Raw genomic sequence first — 22,100 nt, 5'->3', positions numbered from 1 at the left:
TAATCCTGATATTTTATAAATAAAGGGATTAAATCCTAGTTCCAGATTCTGCAATCAACATTTTGAGCATATACCATCCAGCAGGAAAACATTGTCCAACAAGCAACTGTCTAATGTCTCTCTGTGTGTCTTAACTGTGTTAATTAGATTGCAGAGGTCCTTAAATGGGATTTATTTATTAGGTTGATCACAATGCACTATGCTCCTTTTCATTCAGTAAATGCCTTTATGTAATTATGGTCCTCCCAAGGGACTGTGGAAAGGAGTAATCTTAAATATCCCACATGGAGAAGAGACAGCATAGATAATGTGGGTCTTCTGTAGAACCTGTTGCCTCATTCCCCCCCCCCATCAAATTCTCTCACTGAGGGTGAATAAGAGTGAAAAGGAATGGCAGAAAGGGTGGGGCCCAGTGAACATGGTCTCACTGTGTCCCTCATGCAACTGAAGTCACAATTCGAATTGTGTGAAGACAATGAAGGCCAAATATGGCTACTGTCGTTCTGTTATTTGGCCGAATCAGTGATGTTAAGCTTGCCCTTTGGTTAAGCTGAATATTGCAGGTGGTCTGACACCACAAACAGGTTTTACTTAGAGCAACCATCATGCAGAAACCTTTCAAGCTGCTTCCTGCGGGGTTCTTGAAATATAAACATTAGCTATGAATAGTCCTGTCTTTGTTGTCAAACATCAGTGGAAGCACTGTATGTGAAAACCTTCCAGTGCCTACTGCTGACATTCGTTTTATGAAATGCAATATATGTGAGTATAGCTGAATAGGGTTGTATTTTCCAGTTGGAAGCCTTTCAAGTAGCCTCTTATGTGGTGCCATAAAGGTAAGAAAATAAGGTAGTTTTAAAAATCCTAGCCAAGGAAACCAGAATAGTGGTCCAAAAGAAAGCAGGGTGCTTAATCACTTAATAAAAAATCATATATGCGCCTTCAGTTATGAAGGGAACAATGAACAGACTGCTTTGGTTTCTTATTAGGTGGCTGCAAGATTCTTTTGAGGTTACACCTTAACAAAAGGTGTAACAAAGTTTACCTGTAATACTTCTGTTGGACTATGGACATATTTTATTAAGCTGCAGAAAGATGAGGAATCACGCCTATCAGATTTCCTGATCATGAATTCTGTGAATAGTTAAAATGTGTAGAAGAACTCTGTTTTCTCCATCTGATCAATATGCTTGTTTGTCTTCAGCACATACAAGAGTGGGAGGTGTGGCATTTTTCAGCTCCTCAGAAACCACATATAGAGAAACAGGAAATACAGACGGCGAACTGTTAAAAATAACCCTAGTACGTAAATTGACCTTTTAAACAGAGCTGCAGAGATGTGCTTTATAAGTCCAAAGACAAACAAACATACATCTCTGAGGAAAATTCTGGGCCGTACAAGTTTGTAAGTCACATTGAGTCATTTTATGAGTGAAGCAACCAATACATATAAATAACAACAACAAATGAGTCGAGATACAGGGCTGCTGTGTGAAGGGCACTGGAGTGGCTAATGTTCAGTTGCGTCTTCTTAATCCCTAATCATCCAACCTTTGGTGAATTTTAAGTTGTGTTTCAAATCCTTTGGAATTAAAAACAAACAAACACCACAGTCTGAACTGCTGGAGAAATGCTATAAGGCTTCAGGAGGCCAAGGATGTATGCTATTTTTACATTCCTGTCTACTAAATGGCTAACTATAAACAGTGAAATGGGGTTAGATACGCAGGAGCACTAATACCTTTCCTGGGCTTATGTTTTATTTGTGTTGCTATAGTTCATATGTGGAATATAATAATTTTAAAGGTAACAAATGCTCTTTAAATGTATTTGGGTGTGTGTGCCTGTGTTTGCAGTTTGCCTCTCAGAGCCAATGCACACCCTTAGCATTTATTCAGAGACTAGCTAGCTTGCACTGATTTGTAATGTGGGAACCCGGCTGTTGAAGAATTAAACAGGAACCTTGTAAATATTGGGCGTGGAATTCAACATTTCTGCTTGCCCGATGGAATGATCTCCTCACTCTCCTCCATGCATGCTGTTCTGGAAGGTTCTCTTGGCATTCCTGAGCAGATTTGGATGAGAATAAAATTTCAGAAAAGAAATTAAAGCACTGAGGAAGAGGTGAGCATGGTGTTATGGAAATGATGTGGGGGGGGGGGAGGGCACATCTTTAAAGTTGTTACAGTGTTAAAAAACTATGCCTAAATGTATCCTTTCAACTTGACAACTCAGGGAAGATACCTAGCTTTACAAATTCATATAAAAGCAGTAGTTTGATCGATTCTCTTCACTCCAACACCATTTTGGCCTTAGAGGAAAGGAAGCCTTTACCTTTCTCTCCCACCATAATCCCGCAAGAGTGAGGGCATGTACACAACACCCCACCCAGGCAGTGCCCAAGGGTGGCAATCGCTGAGCTGATAGCTCACCATAAAATCCCAAGAACTCATCCCTGGACTTGCCCCAGGACAAGGATATGTAAAGAGTTCTATTGTTCTTTGGTGATAGGTACTTGAGAGGTGTTAAGAGACGTGTCTGGACATGTTTGCCAAGGTTGAACTAGTGTAACCCCTGTCTACCCCTGTCCTTTCGTGACATGTCAGTGTTGTAAAAATGATGTATCAATGATGCTGTACAAACTGCATTCTGGGTGATTGCGGAAGTTTTAAAAGCCAATGTCACCCCATGCTTGGGGTTCTTACTCCTGTGGGGACCTGTTGCGCAACAATAAAGATCATGGTCTACTGACCGCTGTTTTGCTCCAAATTCCTTGGCTGGAACTTCCTTCTTTTACTGACCGCATGGACCTGCGGGGGACTTGGACCCCAACGAGCTGGTCTATTGAGTAGTCTCTCACCCCAGAATTTTTCCTTATCAATGGAAAGGGGAGTAGCAGAAACTGACTTTTGATCCACCCTAAACCACTGAAACGAATAGTATGAGACCCCCATGTGAAACAGTTTGGAGCCTGTTTTCTCCCAATGTATTGGAATATCCCTGTATCAGGCAAGCCCAAGTTTTAGGGGGAAAGCATTGAAACTGGTGTTGTTGGATGTTAACATCATGTGAACTACATGGAAATGAAAATGAAAAAAGCCTAATACCGGATTGGGCAAGGCATCTATGACATACGTCCCTTACCCTTGTACTAGATAGATAGATAGATAGATAGATAGATAGATAGATAGGTCCTAGATTTCATCTTTTCTTTGTTCTGTGCTTTGGGACACCATCTGCTCCCACAGTTTTCAAGCCTATAAGTATAGAATAATAAACTAGGCAAGGAAATGAGTTTCCAAAGCTCCATAAATGTTTAAGACAAGTACCATTGTCTGCCACTAGACTTCTTAGTATATTTGTACTAGAAGAAAGCACCTACTTAGACTTATATTGGTTTGCGCAGTCACACTTTTGTGCATTCAAACAAAATCAAGAGTAGTCAATCAGTAGTGTATGTGATACTCAGATTAGTATGTAAGACCTTCTGCTGGGTAGACATATGGATAAACTAAGCAGAGATTAACCAGGTCTGAGTTGGCATTAAAATCCTGATGTCAAATTCTAGCGCTTAATGATATAAAAACAAAACAAGACTAGGACAAAAGTAATCCAGTCTGATTGTGGTTTCATTTTTCAAGATTACGATATTGTGGCCCTCCAGGAATGGCTGCAGTGATTACCCAGAAATGATACCCAATTGTCTACAGATGACATGAGGGACCCTCCATTGCTTTCCTTTTCTTCTTTGTAGTTAGATTTGCATTTGTCTGTGGATTCCAAGCAAGAAAGCAACATTTGAACACATAGGAATTTACTTCTGAGTAAACATGCATAGGATTATGCTGAAGTGCCCAGCTCAGAGTGGTATTTTGGGCACACATCCATATGATGCACCCACCTTGCAAAAATTAAGCAGATCTGACTGGTGCCTGGAGCTCCATATATGCCACCCTGAGAACCTCCTCATGAAAGAAAGGTGGTGTATAAATGTAAGAAATTAATAACGTTAAATAAAACATCTGACATCTGAGTTGCATCTCCTCTAAATGTTTGTTGGATTTGCAGTTCTTAACTGCTTCTCCAGGGAGAGGCCCAAAGTGATAAACCTCTGCTCATGACAAATTATTTCTATTTTGCCAACTCGTTTATTTGTGACGAGGACCCTCTATCGTGTGACACTTGGGCCACACTAACCTATTTGAAACACACAAAAATGTAGTTCTCGATCCAGTATTATTCATGCCCATCCTCAACATGCTGCTTTCAATCTAGATTGATTCTAGATCCCACTGTCCACAAAATTGAGTGCGGTTACCTGATGCATGTTTAAAATCCTCTCCTTGACTAGGGTTATCCATGCCTTTTCCTTCCTGCACACGCCCCAGGTGAATGAAGAAGGAAGTGGTGATTGTGATCTTGGTCTATGCCCACCCAAAACACCGTCGGGAAGGTGTGGATACACTCAAACCATTGCCAGGACTGCCTACACCTGTTTTTTTTAAATTCTTTTCAGATGGATGCACTATAGGGTAATGCAGACTCCATCTGCAATTAGCATTTGTATTTAGAATGAAACTTATTTCTCGATAAGATTTTTTATGAGCAAAAAACATGCAACTGTCTTTTGAAGCGTGAGCATTTGCACAGGACCAACTGCATTTGAAGAGGGAGGTGTTGGTGGTTTGCCTTGGATCTCACATCACACATATTGCTGCAGGGATGAACAAACTAAAGACAATGCTTTTTTTTAAAAAAAGAAAAAGCATATAATTAATAATACTATACACTCGGAAGAGCTCTTTCTGACATCATACTCCAATTTATTTCCATTTTACTCTCTTCAACATAGGGCATCACAGCAGCTCTAGACCTTTGGTACATGTGCTTAGCCAAGAAGCCAATGTCAGGAAACGACATGGCAACTTCAGAGGTTTCAATGTGGATCTGGTGATTTCAGGCTTTCAGGCAAATGGCTTCCCATCTGAAACTGAGCTCTATGAGGTACATTCTACCCTGAAAAAAATACTGTGAATTGGCTGTACTGTATATCTTCCTTCTCCTACTGTATATCTCTCCCTTTCTCCAGTTCCCTAAAAAGAATCTGTTCTCTCCCTCTATGGTTTCAGAAAATAAACTGTATAAAGTCCAGAAGCAAAACCCCTAAAGTGAGTGGCAGGAAGCAATGTTGGCATGTCAGGGGGAATTTCAGAGGACTGAAGTCAACGGTCAAAATAACTTTGCATTTTGTTGAACGGGAAGTGATCATGGCTTGCTTGTTATCTTCCTCAGGTTCCACTAATTTGTGTTATTCTGCTAACACAGGAAAACAACATATGTTTCAAATTTCTACAGGACTGAAACATCCAGCCATCTACTTCCCCATCCCCGCCCTATGAGATTATAAACAGAAAAAACCTTGCTTATCCAGACATCTCTAATCCAAATACTTTATTTTTTCTTAACATACTTTATGGTTCACTCATATGCCTTCCATATACATGCCATCCCCCATTAAGTAAATATTTTTCCACAGTGTCAGTACTTTCCATTCCTGCCACTTTCACATGGATATGGTTATCAGGGTGCTTCCAAACAGACATGAAACTGGCTGGCAGTCTTTCCTTTACACACAGGGCACCAGCTTGCTGAAAAGCAAGATCGTATAAATCTTTTTTTCCTAAACAATGAAATTGCCATCCTGCTCACTTTGGCAGGCAGGAGCAGTGGGCAGAAAAAAGACAATTTGAACATTGGGGGAAAGCAATGTACACTATGACATACATTGTCATTGGCCTGCAGTGTGTTTGTTTTCTATATGTTTATTAAAGCTTTATAAATGCACAACATTGAAAAATTGTAACAACAAAAGAGTGCAACTTAAAGTCACAAATGTTTTTGTGCTTTTTGTTCTGGCATGTCCAAACAAAATAAAGCATCTGCAAGGCCAGTTCTAGGAACAGAGGGACAGTTATTCATAAAGGGATACTGAGCTGTACAGAAGTCATCAGGGTGTGTTACATTTCTTGACGAGTTCAATAAAGTTAAATCCCATGCACAAGTCTATCACTTCTCCAAAGAGCCTTTGTTAGAGCCCTTACAACAGTGCAGCTTCTAAGCAAGCTACGGCCATCAAGGCAATTATCATTATAGTATCTTTATTTAAAAAACATGTTTATGCTAATCAGTGAAGAGCATTAACACCATTAATCTGGGTTCAAGCTCCATGATCTGCTAGTAATCCAAGATATCTCATGAAATTCCCCCCACTCCCTCCAAAAATGTCTCATATATTCCCACGACATGTGCCACCAGCACAGTGGAGACATCCCTCTGGTACTGAGTCTTGCACAGTTATTTTGTTTATTAAAACCTCCTTCACTGAGACTGCAGTCCTATAGCCATTTACCTGGTGGTAGACCGTATCGTTTATTGGTTATGTACACTGCTTAGAGAGTTTATGATTAAGCAATCTATAATTTTTTCTAAATAAATAATAATAATAGTAATAAACGAATAGGCCCAATTCATTTACATTTTCTACATTCACTATTAAACAACACTGTAGCATCTTTCGGGTTCATTCTGTAGCCAAACTGGAAGATTAATTACAATGGCTAGTAGTCTTGAAGACACAATGGAGTGAATCTGAAGTACATATGAGTTCTTTTTCAAGGCCACTGCAACTTGCTGGCATCACCCATTGAGTTGGGTAGATTTTGAAGGCCTATATTGCTGACTGATCAGAGTGTCTCCAAGTGAGTAGCAGTGCACACAGAAAGTATTTCAAATTTGCCTTGATCACAGAGAATGAGGCACTATGAAAAAAAGGGGGGAAAGTTTAATGCAGTAATAAAGCCAGGCAAATAAACTGCATAATCAAATCAGAACCATAAATTGTTAAGGAAAATGAGCTCAGTCTTATTAGATTCTTATGGCAAATTCAATCAGTGATTTATAATCTCACCTGCTCCACATTCAAAATGCTGAGTTATGTTACTGTATCTGTAGGGAAAATTACTTCACATAATAATAAGGCTCCATCTATTTCAAGTATCAACTTGATTAAAGTAACATCTGGGAAAGACGGGGAAAAAAATAAGCTGCTGAGCATCTCACTCTGCAAATTTGTTATATTTGATAGCCCTCATAAATGTACTGTTAGTAACATTATCTTTTTATTTGAATCCCAGGCCTTGCCTTATATCTTTTTCAATACGTTGTATTATGCTTTTAAACTTTGTGATAAAAGCAATTTGTGATGCACTACTTCTAAAAGAGGTTTATTTACTTAAAAGCCAGATTGCCACTGGCTAGGGTAGAAATCTCTCTCTCTCCCCCTCGTCACGTGCAATCCGAAATGATTTCTGCTTCATAATAGCAAAGCTACTGTTAAATGAGTCCTGCTGAAGAAAAAATGGCTTTAATCTCAGAGTCAACATTCAGAATACAGAGGGAAAAATCAATGAAGGTGAAGGTTATAGAAAGAAATGATTTGAATGTACAATGAGGCAGTCTCCCACACAATAAAGGTAGAAAATAATTAGGTCTATCGGAATATACAAAGCACAAACACCCTATAAGTGTGTCCTGAAACCACCACATCATTTTATTGACTTCAGTTGTGCAAATGACTGTGGTAGATAAGTGGATGATGGGCAAAGAGAGCCATAAATTCAGAAGTGCTAAGAATATCTTTCCCAGAAAAGCGCTACGCATTTTTACTTAGATGTGAGGATCGCTGCATTCAGTGGGACTTACTCCCTTTCAAGTATGTTCTTGATGATATGAAATGTGTAAAATACACTGAATTCGAGGACAATGTTAATATATTCCAGTTTGGATAAAGAAACCATATACCCAGGATAAATCCCAGCTGAAGCACTGCTTTTGTTAAGTGTGGCAAATGTTTAGAGTGCTGATGACTGAAAACTAGGGATTAATTACCAGATGGGGTTAATGGACTAGGGTGATTAACTGATTCTAGCCAGTTGTTAATCCCAAGGAAATACACTGTTTTCAATGTTATCAGTTAAAAACGACACCCTGGAGTCCTGCTATTATTCTTTGCTCATTTATTTTCCAAAAATATTTGTCAAAAGCAGAGGCAGGGTAATCAAAATGAATGCAAGCAATAAAATGTCATCTTCATGACTTTGACTATTTATATAATTTAAGATTATTCAAAAGAGATTTCCTGGGCCTCAGGCTTCAAAGAGGGACATGTCAAGTTAGGCCTTGGATTCCTCAATGCTAAAGACGCGTGTAACTGTGACAGTGGAACACATACCTGTGCTGATAGTAGAAGAGTAACAATAGCCCCATTCACACATTACTACACGCAGAGCAATAGCATGTTGACTTGTGAATTGCACGTGGTTGTCTGTAAGGAAACCCCAACAACAGAAATCCTGCTTGCATAGTCAGGTCACTTGGTCTTGTGGGTGCCCCACAAATCCCTAAACAATGGGGGTCCAAAGTACTTTAGGCCCAAAGGACCTGATTCCTTCTGCTTCACCTCAGTAGCTGAGGTCTTCTGATGGGGCACTTTTGGTGGTCCCATATGCCCCAAATATTTGGCTGGTGAAGCCATTAGTGTGGCAACCCTGCCCTGTGGATCTCCTCACCAACAGAGGTTCAGCAGAAGCCAGCCCCACTCGCTTTTAGGTGTCTTAAAAAAAACCTCTTTTATTCAGGCAGGCCTTTCAAACCCAATATTCTTTGCCAGCCAGCTTTTACTGATGATGTGTTGGAAATTTTATATTGTTTTTACTGTGATACCGTGTTTTTAGTTTGTATACCACCTTATGATATTTTATACAACAGTGCAGGTCAGAAATACAGTGGTACCTTTGGTTAAGTACTTAATTCGTTCCGGAGGTCCGTTCTTAACCTGAAACTGTTCTTAACCTGAAGCACCACTTTAGCTAATGGGGCCTCCTCCTGCTGCTGCTGCATGATTTCTGTTCTCATCCTGAAGCAAGGTTCTTAACCCGAGGTACTATTTCTGGGTTAGTGGAGTCTGTAACCTGAAGCGTATGTAACCCGAGGTACCATTGTATTTAAATATAGGCTGACATAATCACACAAAAGCAAAGAACAGTAGCGGTGCCATAGTGTAAGGCTTGGCTGGTCCATAGCACTATGCAGGCACTTCAGAATATTCAGGGGAAACACATTTTCTAGTAGGCTTCCCAGACCTGGAAGAACAGCCGTCACTCTCCAAATGCATGCTGATTCTCTCAAAGTTCAGGGACACAAACCTCAAATGCTGTGTGTTTATGTCAAGATGGTGGTGAATGTGTGGAGATGTTTGTGATTAGTGAGGAGACTGAGCACAGGTGCCCTAGGCAGGAATGTGTGTTGAGCCAATGTAAATCTGTTTATCTTTAGTCACATCACACCGTTTTAGAAAGGATACAGCAATAGGTCTATATAAAACCTGGTTTCACCTTTTAAGCTGAGTTTACTGAAGGAATAGCATGAGAAGCAGGATTGTATCTGTATCCACTGCCCTTTGCCACAAACTCCGTAAGTGCAGCAGAAGCTGTGACGGGGCTCTACGAAAAAGTCTAGGTGTAACTGGAGTGAATTTGGATCATAAGCTTCCAATTTCCATCAGCCCGAGCAAACATAACTAATAGTTGGGGATGATGAGAGCTGGAGTTCAACAACATCTGGAGGGCCACAAGTTCCCCACCTTTGACCTATGCACACAGTAATCTCTCCCAACTGTATACATGAGGTAGGAATTTGTTTGGTCGATTTGGTTTAGAAGCTGCAGGGCTGAAGTCTGGTTTCACATCAAAACTTGGTTGATCAAGTGAAATTAAGAGGCGGCCTGTTATTACAGAAATCCTTTGCAGATTTGGTCAACATATTCCGTGTAATGCATAGCAGTGACGCAGCCTTTCCCCCTGTTAGCTTACGGGTGATAGTTTTCAAAGATCAGTGTTTCTTTCTATTGTCTATTATGTGATCTGATTTGCTCTTCACATAAATGCTCTAGTTATATAGGCATTATTTTTAGTACCTTAAAAACTTTGTAAGGTTTGGTTTAAGGGAAACGGCAGCAAAACTATATAGTTCATCTTGCCAAACATCTGAATTGTTTTGGTATGACATTTCATGGGAGTGTTTTGTGACTTTCCTATCCTTCATGGGGTGAAGGGGCCCCTGACCATTAGGTCCAGTCGTGGCTGACTCTGGGGTTGCGGCGCTCATCTTGTTTTATTGGCCAAGGGAGCCAGCGTACAGCTTCCGGGTCATGGGGCCAGCATGACTAAGCCGCTTCTGGCGAACCAGAGTAGCGCACGGAAACGCCGTTTACCTTCCCACCAGAGCGGTACCTATTTATCTACTTGCACTTTGACGTGCTTTTGAAGTGCTAGGTTGGCAGGAGCTGGGACCGAACAACGGGAGTTCACCCCATCGCAGGGATTCAAACTGCCAACCTTCTGATCAGCAAGTCCTAGGCTCTGTGGTTTAACCCACAGCGCCACCTGCATCCCAACCTTCATGGGGTACAATGGGTAAACATCACACAGCTGGTGAAAGCACCACAATTATAGAGTCCATGTGCAGTGCTTCTTGCAGTATGTTAAATATACTGATATGGAATCTAAGTGCTACAAATATATTTACTGTTTATATAAAATCCATGGTAATGTACTTTGCCTGAAAGTTTAAACTGCATAATAATGGCCTTTCCCTCAGCAGTTTCGTTTTTTAAAATTATTTTACTGATGTTGTAAAATAACAATGCACTTTCTCTTCTAGATAGGAAAAGATACATCATTTATGGTCCTGCTCTGACTGTGTAAATGACCTCACAGATAAATGGAAAGGGATATTTCAATCCTCCAGTTTATTATTGGTTGATGGCATGCTGGTCTTATCGTTCAAGACAGCGTTTAACTTTGAATAATGTATTATGCTGTCTTTCTGAAATGGTCATTATGAGGTTTTAATGCACCATAAAACAGACCTTATGATCTCCAGCTCACTAAGATGTCAGTCTAACATATTAATGCAACATATATCTTGGAAAGAAATAGTTTGGTAACAGCAGTCTTTGCTTCTTAATATTTATTTTAGTATATGTGGGGGCATTTTTAATTGTTGGATTAGTTTCAATTACAACCAGTTAGTAGACATTAAATTGGATTTTTGGCAGGAGCTACAGGAACACTGTCTGGGAAACACAGGGGAAGTTGGTCTCAGAGTTCCTGCTCTTTAGGAAGTGCTGCCATGGACTTACAACAAATCCGCTCACCTTCCTCAATAGGTCGTGTTGCAGACAGACCTCAGACCACGGAAGTGATCTGGTGAATGGCAGGCCGGATCGTTTAAGCCCAAACCCAATATGGTGTTGTTATTCATTTCCCTAGGGAACTGTGGAGTCACAGGGCCTTGGCACGCAGCTTCTGATTTGGCCCTTAGTATGCCAGATTGTCATAGAATCAAAACTTGTGAAACTCACCAAGGGTGGATGTACACACAGGAAAGAATACCCACTATAAATAAGTCAGAAATTAAATCATTATAATAAAAGAACAGAAAAACACTAGGTAAAATAGCAAATAAATGTTTTGCTCTCTAGCGCCATCTGCATGTTTATAATGCGTTCAAAACACTGGGGTTGTTTTTTTTTTACTAATGTAGCTGAGTCACAAGTTGATTCTCTGACCAATGTTATGAGAAACAAAAAGTAGGACCACAATGTGGTCAGCTTGAAAGCAGAAATAGTCTTTTTAGTTACTTCTTTCCCCTCTACAACCACACACACACCAGCAATTTATATAGGGTAAGAATTATGAAAAAGATTATGTTATCTTCAAACTCTTTCTAAGACCATTTTTACTATTTCAGTCACAAAGTGAACAGTCTCTGTACTTCAGACAAACCTTCCTAGTTTATTCCCTCAGCTTGAACCTCCTAGAAGCACAGCTCCTCAAACTGTGAGCTTGACCTATCTCAGGAGGTGCCTAGTGATCTCTTTCAGCAAACTTTCGCTCAAATCTAGGAAAACTGTGCAAGTTATTTCACTTAAAGTTTGTTTTGTTTCCTTCTGTTTTTCGTAAAGGACTCCGCTAAAGCCGAATCATTTCTGGCAATCTCTTTAATCTGCAATCTGTCTTTCTGCAAGATTCAGGATGCAAGTAATCAGGAATAGAGAAATTATTCATAGCTTGCTCAGTTGTGTTTTGTTTTAAAATCAGAGCTGGCACTACCATGAAGCATGATGGGGTGACCTGCTTCAGGCAAGCGCCATGGCAAGAAGGAGAATAGAGGTGGGAAGGATTTTAGTTACTTATTTATAAAAGTGTTCCTAGAGCACAAGTTAGGATGGGGGAGAAATTCAATTCAGTTTTGCATTTAAAGGCAAACTTACCTAATTCACACTTTCCAAAGCAAGATGCAAACTGAAACAGAGTCATGTGAAATTTGCACTTCGCAAAATTCACAGAAATTAAAGTGTGGATTCAATGCATGTATTCGTAAATATGGAAGACAAAATGCAGTATATTGGGGGGGGGATGCTTTGCAAAAATGTGTCTATTAGGCAAAAATGCATACAAAAATGTGTATGTTATATTGGAAGAAATTATCATTAAAACGCTGCTGAATATTCATGAGAATTTTTCTTTTTTAAAATAAAAGTTCACAAACTGATAGAAAAAAGAAACGGAGAGAAATTGACATGTCCACCTGTTCTGAGCACCACCTCGTGTAAAATATTAATGTGGTACAAAACAGATAAAATTAAACATGGAATGGTATATAAAATAATCACCAAAATAACTGGCTATTTTAAAAAAATGTAAGCAACTGCATAGGACTGTTGGCATAAAAAAGGTCTACAAGAGACACTCGCTGCCACACCCCACCCACCTTTCTACTTCTGCCACCACCAGAATGCCACCCTCTTGCTGAACTCAGTGAGAGAGGAGGGTCTTCCTCAAGGTCTTGCCGTTCACCTTCTCCTTCCCAGGGGTGGGGAAGATGAGCAGCAATGCTGTGTGCCAGAATGCCTCCTTGGGGGGGGGGGCATTCTGCAAGGTCTGGCTGCTTGTTTTCTCAGCCCTAGGAGCAAGGAATACAAGTGACAGTGCTGTGCATCAGAAACTGAGGCAGGCGGGGCGTCTGCTTCTGCGCCTCCACTGCCTGAGGCAGCTGCTTCAATGCATCTAATGGGTGGGCCGGCCAGCTCTGGCAACCATACCCTTTCCAATGTTTATGGGCCCACTACCCCTCTTTCAGAAGTCATTCTAAGTTGTTGGGTATAGGTGGAAGGTGGAACAAAATCTAAGATTCCTTTGAGGAGGTTAGAAAATATCCCACCCTGCAGGTGATACAATGAAGCCTATGAACAATTGCTCTCTGTTTCTTTCAGTTACCTCTCTTCTACAAGAAAGGTCAAGCCAAATGGCTTTTTCATCTCCTGGTATTTGTAGATAAGGACATGCTTAGCAATCTATCTCCCTCAAACATCAAGCAATATATTGAGGACGACACCTGCATTTATGCACTAAAGCCTAAAGGAGCAGCTACTTGACAAATACATTAGGCGCAATCCTTTGGCATTTTCTTTTGTAATTACCTGCCTTGAGAAAAGTGTGGATGACTTGATCCATGATAGGGCCATTTGCGCTGTCATAATTACTTCTGCTCTTCTTCACAGAAGAGACACAACGTTTGGGGGCATCGTGGTCCTCAGCCTGCTGCTGATATAAAAGTGCATTCGGTACGTCAAGTGCCCATTCTGGCTTGGTTCTCCAAGGTTTTTGATTGGATACCTCAGTGCACAGGGCTTAATGTAGGGCTCATCAACCTTTGAGGGCTACAGGGCACCTTTCATAATGAGCCTTCATGAGGGAGCTGTTTCCAGAGGAAGATCTCTGAAGGTAGAGAGATTCTGTTTGCCATCAGGGGGTGGTAGGTTTCACCTCCAGCCCAAGGAACCTTCAGAAGGGAGTTGTTGCCACAGGTATAATGTGTATGGGTATTTTAATGAGCTAGATAGAGTGAAAGATTATGAGTCATGGGTGTGTGCATGGACTTAACAGTGGACCCATCAGTGGGGAGGGCACCTATATTAGCCACTCACAAAGACAGGCTCTTTGCACCTCTCCTCTGAGATGTAGCTGTCCTCCTGTCAGAGCAGGGAGATGACTGAGAGTTAATTGGAGGCTGAGCTGGCTCCGCCGATATGGAGAAGCCAGTGTTGGCACAAGCAAACCTTGATGAGCCAACCCACTCCAAAGAGTGCCTGCTTGCTTGCCTAGTCCCGGGACTGCAGCCGCTTGCTGTGTTAAAGCTGGGCCTGCCCCACTCTTCATAAGGAAGGTACAGGGGGTGTGCCACGTGTTGGATCAATGTATTAACTTGTGCATTATCTCAGTTGAAAGATGCATCTTCTTCTTCTTCCAGCCAGACAAAAACACTTGAACAGTGTCAAAGAGGGTCATGGCTTGGGGAGGAGTAAGCCATGCAGAGAGTGTCTGGGGCAACCCAGCCAGATGGCGTGTTGTAAATAATAAAATTATTGTTACTATTATGGCCTGGGGGGGGGTTCCAAGGGCTAGCTAGAGAGGCTTGGGTGGCTGCATTTGACCCCCAAGCCTGAGGTTTCCCACTGCTAGTTTAACTGGTGTGAGACTTTAATGTATATCTTTATTTCTGTTTGATGTGATATCATGCATGTGTTACTTCTGAATTGTGACCTACCATGTACACTAAGAACATGGCAGGTTAGAAGTGGAACTGATTCAATGTGTACTTCTGTTTCCCCTGCTGTTCCTAGGACTGGCTATCTGCACATAAAGAATACAGTCCTCTAGAAAATAAATATGAGATTCACCCACCTACCCCACACATGTGTAGTTTTGTTTTTGTTGTTGCTCCTATTATAATACTCGCAAGAGGGAAAATGAACAAGGCAGTGATGGAATTTATGTATATACTATCTAGTACGGACTGTGGAGGAGAAAGGTCAAATTATCACAGCAAGCCCACATAAGTGACTTCTCATTGTTGTATTTATATTTTCACACACTGTGGGGCTGCTGACAAAGGGCAAATGGAAGCCTAGAAGCAATAAATTCCACAGCACACAGCAGTGTGATGTTGGCTATTCATTCTGCTGCTAGCTAGCTTGGATTCTCTTTCTTTTTTAAAAATTATCTGTCATTCTGTCATTATGATCCTGAAACCCACCCCCCATTGCAGCAAAGTGGAATGTATCTTATGCTACCCCCTAATACTTATCTCATCCCTGAAGGTGATCTCTTTATTTCACAGCAGCACCGATTCATGAAGAGAATAGAACTAAGAAAGGGTTGTTTTGTCCCTTCCAACTTCTCTCTGTGTAAATTGTTCAAGAATTTGGATTCATCTCTGAAATTAGACGCTACTGGAGAGTCTCTAGTCAAGGATAAATCCATGTCCTCATGCAAGTTGACAGGCTGGCTCCCTTCAGCATAATCTGTAAGAGGGAAGGTGGATACTTGGCTGCACAAAACAAGTTCTGACCTGAGTAGCAGCTTAAGCTTCTTGAAATGGGGTCATGTAGACTGGAAGGTTTAATTAACAAAAATTAATTAGTCTGTTCTGCTAACATCATCATGGTTCTGGTTCTCTTATGTCAAAAACAGGCTTTCCACACCCTAGCTCTCCTCCTCTGAAACAAAGCTCCATTCAAAAGATTGTCGTAAAAGTATATGCGTATGAGAGAGACAGAGACTTCCGGAAACATGTCCTAAACTGTAAACAATACAAAATACTTGAGAAATGTCAGAAGAATTGTGTGCATATAGGGATCTCTCTGCAGTTTTCAGGGCAGGACTTGCTTAAATGAAAAGGCAACAAATGTGTGGAAACTTTGTACTGCAAAAAAACACACAAAGCCGTTAAAGTTCGTTTAACTATAATTTGCAAGAAAATAACAGGATACCAAAGGGGGATCAAATATGGTTTATTAACTTTGGGTAGTACAAACCATGGTTTTCTACATTCAGACAAGATGGGAAACTGGTTTGTCCCAAACCACAAATGGAAGCTTCACGTTTCCTCCCCACGTGTGCAGAAAGTGGGAGGGAGTGTACATAAACAACAGACTTGCTCTAGGGTGTTCTCATCACAATAAAAGAAACCAAGGCTTGTTGTGACATTTGAATGCAGCCAATGTGTGACGGTGTCAGGGTGGAGCTTGGGAGGGTATAACAATTCATAGCAAATGCACACTCCAGTTTGCTGCTGCCACACAGCTCTCTTCATAGTAAGAGCACACATAAGCACTGCACATGCAGCTTTGGTTAAAATCCAAAGGAATCAATTTGCTTCACTCCAAGAACTGTTTCTGAAGCCCCAAACCGCTTGAAAAGCAAATTTATGGCTCTGGAAATCCCACTTCCAGACACCACCACCTCTGCCTGCTTCGGCAAGGTGGATTAACAGGAAGCCAAGCTTTGGTTGAGCATGTAAGTCTACAATCCTAAGCATACTTAGTTGGGAGTAAATATCGTTGAATTTAGCAGGTATTATTTCTGAGTAAATGTGCATAGGATAATTGATGTGCATTAGTGACTCAAGTGCAAATATACAGTCCTAGTAAAAATTAATCCTAGATTGACCTGACCTGGTTTAATAATTTGCTCTGAGCATACCTTTCTGGAGATGATACAAGGTAGTCCTGTGAGGGAGCCAGTCACAGATGGATTGGTGTTCAGGTGGTTTTGCCTTTTAGTCCAAAACTTAACAAGGTAACCTTATTATCTGTGATCTCTATGGTCCTTGTTCACTGAACATCACAGTAATCGGATCTCCCCCATCACAGGGTACCTCTGTTCACACCACAGACATTGTGGCTATTATTTGTGCTGTGAAAGCTTTGAGAAATACCTATGACTTCACTGAGTGTGATCCTTGCAGCATGGCATGGGGGGCAGAGTTTTAAATGCTTGTTATTAAAATGTGTATGTAGCAAAGCATGCCTCCTTCGATTTTCCTGTAGTAATTTTGCTTTCTTATATTGTCTGCTGCAAAAACAAACCATGTCTTAAGTTGCTTACTAGAACTTCAGAATTGCCCATACTTGTCTGAGAGGGTAGGGCAGCTTAATCAAAGAGAAGTGATACAACAATGGATATTAAGTAGTTTAAATCTACATTTCAGACTGGCTGTCTGGACTACATAACCTCTTGGCCAGATGCCAGCAGAGTAAGAAATGCGCAAACTCACTCAAGGTGGCAATTGTTTGATCAACACCACACAAAACAAGTAAGATTAACTACATCTATATCTCCATCTCCCTTCCACTCCTTGTGAGCTCAAACTGCAAGATAAAAGTGTATTTTGTATAGAATCATCCCAGAAGACGAATTTTGATTACTTTTGTATGGTAGAAAATTTCCGTTGTTAATCAAGCCTGCTGCATGAGCGGTTGGTTTTGCTTCTCTCTGTAGCTGACTGGAAATACGACTGGAAGAGTGTGTTGGGGGTGTTCAAACACAGTGGTGTTATTATTACAGTAATATGAAGCTGTACCTGAGGTCTGACAGCTTTTTCTCTGTACAATGAAATTCCTGAGCATGCTAAGTTCATTTGACATGCAGTATTTCTTTTACAAAGGCACCAGGAAATGCCTGACACAAACATGGGTGCATTTTCTTTTTGCCATTCCAACCTTAACAGCTGAGGAACCCAAGAATTATCTATATAATCTGGGTAGGACCATGTGCACTTTGAAAAAATGTAAATGGCCAAATAACCTCCTGTTCTAGGAGTACACTATGTGGTTCTAATAATGGAATCTAAACATGTAAGAACATATTCCTTTGCACATTTGCTCTAAACAAAAAGCTCAGACAGCTTTTTCAAAACCAGTGGATCTAGTCAGAAACCATTCTGCCTGTGTGTTTGTGCTGTGATTCTACAGTCTTGTTGAATTATGTGGGGCTTATTTTTGATTAACAATGCATAAGGTTGATCTGTTAGCTTCTATGTGTGAATCAGCTGGAGTGGCAGTCTCTGTCCTGGGTCTTCTATTTTGAACGGTCTTTTGAAATAGCTGTTTCCTATTGTTATAGCTGGCGTACCAGAGTCTGTTAATGAATACTAGAAACCAATAAAGGGTAGCATTTACATAATATTTAGGATATGAAGGGAAAATACAACTTGCAGAACTGTACCATATGAGAAGTTCCTGGGTTAGCTTATGCAAACCAGCCTGGCTGGGCTAGCTTAGTGCAGAGACATTGCCGGGTGATAGGGAGCCAAGCACTGATCCATTAAGGGCGCTGGCAATGCAAAATAACTGTCCTCTCTGAACAGTGGACAGTGATAGAATTGACAGGTTGCCAAGGTGATGAGGGGGCATGATGTCACAGGAAAATTTGTCCATTTTGAAATCTAAAGGTTTGCTGGGAAGGAATGGGGCAGAGTTCTGTTGTGGAGGTGAGAAGCAGGAACAAAGATGGCATGCAGGATGGCTCTGAATCCAATTCTGGGGGGCAGGGAAGGACAAGTTGCACCTGAGATGAGAATGCTGTATACTCTGCACTCCCTTCATCTACACTCAGGGTGTACATATGCATTAATAAACCATCTTTCAAAGGCTCTGCCATGCTTTATTTCTCTCCAAGGGGACAAAGACCCTGGCTGAGAGCCAGGACACCTGGATTCTTGTTCACCGCCCAGCAGAAATTGGGGTGGCTAGTAACACTATTTTGAGCAGACTTCAGACTTCAAAGTGAGGGAGTGAAAATAACTGAAACTGGGAGTTTTGTCCTATGTATAAATGTTAAGTTCTTGCAATGCTTTTGTGTAACATATAAGCTGATTAGCAGGTATATGAGTTATTCCTCTTGGGGATAAACTAGATGTAACATTAAATGTGCACAAGCATTTAACATGCTCAGATTTTGTTCTTTAAATAGCAGCTGCTGAGGGGCAGACGAGGCTGACCAGGATTTGAACTGTGGTGTGCAGGAGGCTTGAAACTCCCCCCTCCCCGCACAAACATACCATGATCCCAATGAAAATCCCCCTTGAGATTCCCCCCCCCCCCCCAGAGGAATGTTTCCACAGGAGTCAAAGAACACTTTCTGAATGGGGATAATAACAGTTTTAGGGGAGATTTTGATTGGGATGTGGGAGGATTAACATTCCCCTTAGAACACACCAAGGTCCTGATTCTGATTGTTCGCTACACCCAGCTGCTATTTAAAGAACAACAATCTGATGCATTATTATCATGAAGTCTAGTTTGGCCCGTCGATAAGTTGCCCATTATATTAATAACTGGAGTAGTTCCAGAACACCAACTTTGATTAATCCAAGGGATAAAATCCAATAGGAGCTTAAATTTCATGAAAGAATGTGTGTATGTGTGTGTGTGACAGAGAGAGAGAGAGAGTCATATTAATATATGAATAAGCTAAAACATTTACCAGTGTTTGTATAAATGGCAGGCAGGTTACCACGCTTCTCTGTTTTTTTTCATGTTGGCATATTGTGGCTGTCAATGGTTTATCTGGAATAAGACTAACTGAATTCATTGTTCTGAAAGCACCTGAGGATTAAGATGATCTCCTGTGGTTTTAGCATCTGTGCATCCAATGGGAGGTGGAGGAGCACATACTCATAATGTGTAATCGAGTAATGGAAAAAGGGATTAAGAAACAATAGCTGTCCTTTGTAACCAATTATTGGCTACACTGTTAATTCTCACTCTTTTTCCAAGTGGGATGTTGTCAGCATTGAATCAAATGTGCATGAGACAGGATTCATGCTGGTTTATTGTAATAGGCGACATTTCCTCATTTTCACACTCCATCCCCCTTAATATGAACCGATGAGTAGATTTCTTTTTCTTTGTTTATACCTCCCCCTTTCTAATAGCACACTGTATATTTTATGATCAGGAAAGTCCAGTGTTTTTGACAGGCAGAATAAACATACTCATATCCTGAGCCTGAACATACCTACGAGGAAGTAAATGCTATGAATTACTGGGAATTACTTGTACTGGTGTACAAGTGAATCGGTTTAGGACTGAGGCATAAGTCTACATAATTACTGGCCGCCTCCTATATTGCAGGGATGGCCAATGTAGTGCCTTCCAGACGCTGCTGGCCTACAATTCCCATCAATTCTACTCAGCAAGGCCAAGGATGATGGGAATTGTAGTCCACTAACATCTCAAGGGCACTCCTGACTTACTGTGTTGTAACAGCAGCATGTAGGATCCTGGTAATCCTAGCCCTGGCAGATAGGGAGTTTGTATCCTTGTGCTGATGCTGATTCCATAAGTATTGTGTTATACTTCCCTTTCTGACCTATATGTAGGGGCCATACCTCAGCGAGGTTCTAATTTTTCTTTCTTTTGTTCGGAACATCCCGATGTATTCTAAATGGTATGAATGTGTTTCCTCTCTGTGCTTTACTCTTCTTAACTGTTTCCCATGCTTCTGCACTGCCCATGCATGCCAGAAATAAACAGCTAATTGCATTATCACTTTATGGGGCTATATTGTCGAAAGAAATGGTCACCAGTGGTGTGATTCTCATTAAGTATTTCAATCTCCTATCCAAGTACATTAATTTTCTAATAGCTAGGAACATCAGAGATATCCGCTCTCGAAAGCAACAAAAATTAGCAGCGTTAGACTGAAAATTAAACTCTGTGCCTTTTAGAAAGAAAATGTAATGCTCAAGTTCTGCATTTTACATGTTTTTTTTCAACAGCGAAATAATACCAACAACAAATGCCTGTACCTCCCATTTATCTCTCCATCTCATTCCGCAGCGTTACTCTCTTGTAATTACATCCATTTCTCAATGGTGCCATTTCAGATTTTAGTGAGAGAAGGGGAGATATTTCAGGAGAAGACGGAAAATTGTAGAGGAAGGATCAAAAGCTTGTTCTAGGGCACATCCAAGATTAATCTGTGGCGGCACATGCAACGGCAGGGATTTCCCTCCCCCTTTCAATGATGCTGGTGGGGGTCATACAAACTCCTCTAAATACTGGGAAATAAAGATATACCAGGTGATATCAATCATTGGGGTATATAAGCAAGCTGTATACATGTGGTTTAAAATGGAATGGCTGTACCTGGCTGAGAACCCACGTTTTCAAGCTGTGAATGTAATCCTTGAGAAAGATCTGAACTGCCAACCTGATAAACATGCACCTGGCCGCGAGATTTGGATCAGTTTTGATCAGCAAAAGTAAACTTACAGTCTAGAAATGGAAAATACACAGATTGGGGCAAGGCTACTTATTTATAGAACTACTATTTTTTTTTTTTTAAGCTGGACTGTTGGAAACCTTATTACTGGTAACAGTAATATTTGCTTTGCTGGAGTATACAGTTGCCTTTTATTAGTAACACAGATGGGCCTCCTTTCAATCTCCCTGGAAAAATGAACCTACAGATGGCTGACATTTGTACTGTTTTGCTTTAACTTCTTTTCAACAAGTTAGAATAACGGAAGGAAAGTCAGAAAAAGAGGGCTTGCAGGCTATGGCCTTTTAAAACCTCTCTTTTCAACTGCCTCCCTGCTCCTCTGCTGCTATGAGAACTTTGTATTGTTATAAATATACAGGAGAAAATAATTTGTGATGAATGAGCTGCCTGGCCATTGGAGGATTATGTTTGTATTTTGAAATGCTTGAATAAAATAGTGCTTTAAGCTTTATGTTCTAAAATGCCATTATTCCTGCTGTAGCTGGGGCAGAAGGGAATCATGCTTATGAAACCTTGAAGAATCTAAGGAATAGTTAGTGAAAGCAGATTCCTAAATGCCAGTATGGCGTAGCGTATAGAAAATGTTGGACTTGGATCAGCAACATTTGTTTTTCAAGCCTCTACTAGGTCACAAAGCTCACAGGGCACCTTTGGATGTCAGTACAATGGTACCTTGGGTTAAGTACTTAATTCGTTCCAGAGGTCCGTACTTAACCTGAAACTGTTCTTAACCCGAAGCACCACTTTATCTAATGGGTCCTCTCGCTGCCGCCGCGCTGCTGGAACCCAATTTCTGTTCTTATCCTGAAGCAAAGTTCTTAACCTGAAGCACTATTTCTGGGTTAG

General features: G+C 40.9%; 1 long non-coding RNA gene across 2 annotated transcripts in view; it reads left to right on the top strand.

Annotated features, from left to right (window-relative positions):
• LOC310658757 overlaps window positions 1–22,100 on the top strand; it is a 110,500-nt gene that overhangs the window by 82,959 nt on the left and 5,441 nt on the right. Inside the window, exons 7-9 of one of the 2 annotated variants that reach the window (XR_014502472.1) lie at window positions 990–2,124; window positions 4,853–5,004; window positions 17,176–17,280. This is a non-coding gene — a long non-coding RNA (uncharacterized lncRNA). The remainder of the gene's footprint in view (window positions 1–989; window positions 2,125–4,852; window positions 5,005–17,175; window positions 17,281–22,100) is intronic. The other variant, XR_014502473.1, reaches the window with a different exon arrangement.

This window comes from Podarcis tiliguerta (genome assembly GCF_965153285.1).
Source record: "Podarcis tiliguerta genome assembly, chromosome: 10".
Taxonomy (NCBI): Eukaryota; Metazoa; Chordata; class Lepidosauria; order Squamata; family Lacertidae; genus Podarcis; species Podarcis tiliguerta.
This window is presented reverse-complemented; position numbering and strand designations above follow the sequence as displayed.